Source organism: Alligator mississippiensis, chromosome 1 (assembly GCF_030867095.1).
Source record: "Alligator mississippiensis isolate rAllMis1 chromosome 1, rAllMis1, whole genome shotgun sequence".
Lineage (NCBI taxonomy): Eukaryota > Metazoa > Chordata > Crocodylia > Alligatoridae > Alligator > Alligator mississippiensis.
In genome coordinates, this window is record NC_081824.1 from 466,092,493 (window position 1) to 466,097,428 (window position 4,936).

The following is a 4,936-nucleotide window of genomic DNA, read 5'->3' on the forward strand; positions in this document are numbered from 1 at the left end:
TGCAGATCCTGCATCCCCATAATCCCTCCCATGGATTATGCTTACCCCCATCTTCCCACAAATTGTGCCAACCCATTCCCCACCCAACCCCCCCATGGACTGCACCTACCCCCCCACCGCCACCCCCCTGCAGACACCCCCTGCCCCCTGCCCCTCTGCCGATGCCCCCCTATCTAGGGTTACCAGGGGGAGCAGGGAGCTCTGGGTTGGGAACGAGGAGCACCAGCAGCGCTGGGGGGTGGGAAAGGGGCCACATTAGTCGAAATTGTTCTTGGGAATGCTCCCCGGGGGAGACACGTGGGTTCATGCCCATTGTGTTCCTGGGACCCAAAGACCCGGACCCCCCAGTGAAAAGCCAGGAGGTAGGAGCTGGGCTGAGAGAGAGGGTGAGTGAGCACAGGGGTGCTTGTAGGCGGCTGAGGAAGTGTGAGTATGTGTGTGAGCATGTGTGTGCATGTGTGCGTGTGGGGCTGTGCTGGGCAGGATATGTCAGCTGAGTGGAGCCCGGGAGGGAAACCCCCTGCCCAGGTCCCTACTTAGTTGAGCCCCCCAGGACCCCTGCGAACAGAGAGCACAAGCAGGTGCAGCCCAACTAGGGAGCAGCGGTTTGCACGGGAGTTCGTGCAGAGGGGCGTGCAGAAGGTGCCCAGAGGGCTGGGCCGAGCAAGCGGCCTGAGCCCAGAGGCCTGAAGAGCAGCTGATGGCTGATCTACGCACAGAGCTTTAACCTGACTTTGCAGGGGCCGGGGAAAGGTCAAGTGGAGCGTGCCCGGGGTCTTGAGCACAGGAAAGCTCCCTTGTGCAGGACACAAACACAACTGTTTTTCAAAAGCTAATGCAGCAGTTCTCCCACAGCATCTCAGGACATCAAGGGGGTCAGCTGGGTCCTCAGCTGCCTGTACAGCAATGCCAGGAGCATGGGGAACAAGCGGGAAGAGCTAGCCTGCCGGCTCTCTACTGGGCAATATGACCTGGTAGGGATCACAGAGGGGAGGCTGCAGGTGCTGCCCGGGACAGACAGCAGCAGCAATTATCTCTGGTGCTGGGTGCACCCCGTGCCCAGTGCTGGTCCCAGGCGACAGGGCAGCCTCCTCTCATCCAGGGCACAGATCCAGGGGCTTGAACTACCAGGAGGGCAACTGGGCTGTGCTGGACTCCTAAGAGATCATGTTCTCACTTGAGCCTGGCCTCTTGAGCTTCATGCTCGTGCTGGTGCTGGACCTCCTTGTGCTGGTGCTGGGCCTTCTTCTCCATAATCTGCATCTGCGTCAGCTCCAGGTCATGCTTGAGGTTGTGCTCCTCAGCGTCCAGCTGCAGCTGGGATTTGCCCAAGTCCCACTCAGAGGATGGCCCATCAGGTTCTGCATGGACACACGCAGGTGATCTTGCAGCCTGGTCATCATCACACAGGATCTTAATCAGGTCTTCTCTCTTCTGCTCCCTCCTCTCTCTCTCTTCACCTCTTTCAAGTTGACCGCAGTCATGTGGTCATACTCGTCAGCCACCCCAGCTATCTACACTGACCACTTGACCCGATGCCAAATTAGAGATTGTTTGCTCAAGGGTTTCCAGTGACTCTGTTCCCTTCCCCAAATGATGCCTTCAAGACACAGGTTGTTGGATCCCACAGCTACCAACACACGTGGTGGGCCAGTAGGGGGTGCTCCTGCGTTGAGCCGTGTGTCTCACTGCACACAACCACCTTCCAGGCTCCAAGTGCCTCCGTGGGGGCACCTCACGTCCAGCCGCCCCCACTCCTGGAGCACACCTGCAAGCCTGGGGTAATGAAGCCACCATCCACAATCTGGTCTGATCTTGGTCCTGTGCCCCATGGGAAAGACAGGCCTAGTAGTCCTTGATGGTATTTAATCCACTGCACAAACTTGGGGTGCTTCCCTGTCTGAAGCAGATATAGTGGTTTCCCTTACTCAGCCGAACCAAGGGGATCCCAAGGCACCATCTACACCCTCCCCCAATGAGTCTCCCATGCTAGGTACACAGGAGAAATGTATTGGTTACAAGAAGTAGGTTTGGAATATGGCACAGGATAGAGCAATATCAGAGAAATCCCTTAGTGCAAACGGTGGCATGATAGCCTTTGATCACGCATCTGAGTTCATGCAGGTTATCTATTTAGTTAGTGAGGCTGTGCAAAATTTTGCCTTGTGTTTCATTTCAAAGCTGCTTCAAAGTGTTTCAGGCTCAAAACAGTGACACTGAAACAGAACAAAAGGATTTGATACAGCTTCAAAATGAACCGAGGGCACTCAGAACATTTTGAAAGTTTCAAACTATTTTGCGTTTCGAAGCTGGACTTATTCGGGTTCTAGCACCAGTCACAGGTGACAGGGCAGCCTCCTTTCATCGAGCTCGCAGGTCTGGGGCTCGCATCCCTGGAAGGAGTCCAGCACAGCCTGGCAGCCTTCCCGGGGGTACAGGCTGCACCCAGCATTGGAGATAAATGCTGGTGCTGCCTGTCCCAGGCAGCAGCTGCAGCCTCCCCTCATCCGGCACAGATACGGGAGCTTGGTCCCCCACGAGTAGTGTGGCACAGCCCAGCAGTCCTGCTGGGGTGCAAGCCCCTGGATCTCCGCTGGGCATGGAGTGCACCCAGCACCGGAGAGAATTGCTGCTGCCTCCTGTTCCAGGCAGCAGCTGCAGCCTCCCCTCATGTGATACACTGATCTGGGGGCTCACACCCCTGGCAGGGCTGCTGCGCTGTGCCAGACTCCTCCCAGGTATGCAAGCCCCCACATCTGTGAGCCGGATATGACAAGGCTGCCGCTGCTGTCGGGGACAACAAGTAAGCCCTGTTTCAAAATTCAAAATGGTTTCAAGCTTTTGAAATGTTACAAGTGCCCTTCTTTCATTTTGACTCCTTTTGTTGTGTTTCAGTTTCACTGTTTTGAGCCTGAAACACTTTGAAACAGCTTTGAATGAAACACCCGGCAAAATTTTGCACAGCCTCACTAACTAAATAGATAGCCTGCATGAACTCAGATGCGTGATCAAAGGCTATCAGGGATTTCTCTGATATTGCTCTATCCTGTGCCATATTCCAAACCTACTTCTTGTAACCAATACATTTCTCCTGTGTACCTAGCATGGGAGACTCATTGGGGGAGGGTGTAGATGATGCCTTGGGATCCCCTTGGTTCGGCTGAGTAAGGGAAACCACTATATCTGCTTCAGACAGGGAAACACCCCAAGTTTGTGCAGTGGATTAAATACCATCAAGGACTACTAGGCCTGTCTTTCCCATGGGGCACAGGACCAAGATCAGACCAGATTGTGGATGGTGGTTTCATTACCCCAGGCTTGCAGGTGTGCTCCAGGAGTGGGGGCGGCTGGACGTGAGGTGCCCCCACGGAGGCACTTGGAGCCTGGAAGGTGGTTGGGTGCAGTGAGACACACGGCTCAATGCAGGAGCAGCCCCTACTGGCCCACCACGTGTGATGGTAGCTGTGGGATCCGACAACCTGTGTCTTGAAGGCATCATTTGGGGAAGGGAACAGAGTCACTGGAAACCCTTGAGCAAACAATCTCTCATTTGGCATCGGGTCAAGTGGTCAGTGTAGATAGCTGGGGTGGCTGACGAGTATGACCACATGACTGCGGTCAACTTGAAAGAGGTGAAGAGAGAGAGAGGAAGGAGCAGAAGAGAGACCTGATTAAGATCCTGTGTGATGATGACCAGGCTGCAAGATCTCCGCACGTGCATGCAGAACCCGAGGGGCCGTCCTCTGAGTGGGACTTGTGCAACTACCAGCTGCAGCTGGAAGCTGAGGAGCGCAAGGTCAAGCATGAGCTAGAGCTGAAGCGAATGGAGATGGTGGAGAAGGAGGCCCAGTGCCAGCACAAGGAGGGCCAGCGCCAGCACGAAGAGGTCCAGCGCCAGCATGAGCATGGTGCCCAAGAGGCCAGGTTCAAGTGCAAACACCATCGCGCAGTACTCAGGATGCAGTCAAACCCTGGAGTTGCAGGCGCGTAGCGAGCCCCAGCTGCTCCCCTCAGGCTGAACACCCCAATCTTCCCTCACAACAAACATGGAGATGATCTAGAAGCCTTCCTAAAAAAAGTTTGAAAACTATGCATGCCACTGCAAGCTGGGAAAGGTCTTGAGCATATAATTAACCTCATCTCCCAAGAGTGCATCACAAACTGCTGGGGATCAGGCTGGGACCAGGCAGCCAGCGAACAGGGACTGCCAACAGCGGAGCAGTTTGCGGCAGTTCACAGGCCAGTCGTGGGCAGGAGCACGTGGGGGCTTATGCCAGAGATTCAGGGAAGTGAAGGAGGAGGGGTGCTACTACGGGGTGACATGGAGCGCAGCCAAGGCCCCTGCCCTCCTGCTGCCTTCAGCCCACAGCTCCTGGGAGGCCTCCACCGAGACAGGCCCCTTGGGTGGGTCGGCAGTGCCCTGAGCCCTGTCTGCGGGGGTTGCCTGGCGGGACCTCTGAGGCCTGGGGGTAGCGTCGGGGCCGGGAGTCTCTTGCCTGTCCCACCTGTGCCCGGATTGAGGCCCTGGAGGGGCAGGAGAGGGGGCTCCAGGCAGAGGTGAGCAGGCTGAGGGGGATCAGGGCAATTGAAGAAGGGATTGATGGTTACTTTCATTCTCCTGGATAAGGGAGGAGCAGCAGGAGGTATGTGGGGGTGGGAGGGAAAGGGGCTGTGGGTTGGGAGTGAGGGGCACCGGCAGGGCTGGGGGGGCAGGGGGAAGGGTATATACCCCTTCCCCCACCCGGGTGTCTGCTTCTTTGCAATTGCAAAACCCTACCCCCATCCCCGCCTTGAAACAAACCTCCCTCCCATTTTCCCCCTATCCCTCCGACTCCTTGTGCCCAACATCCCTCCTGAACATAGATTATATTTCCTTCTGCTCCCCATTCCCACCTGACCCCCTCCCTCCCATGCCTGCACCCCAACCCCCCACAGG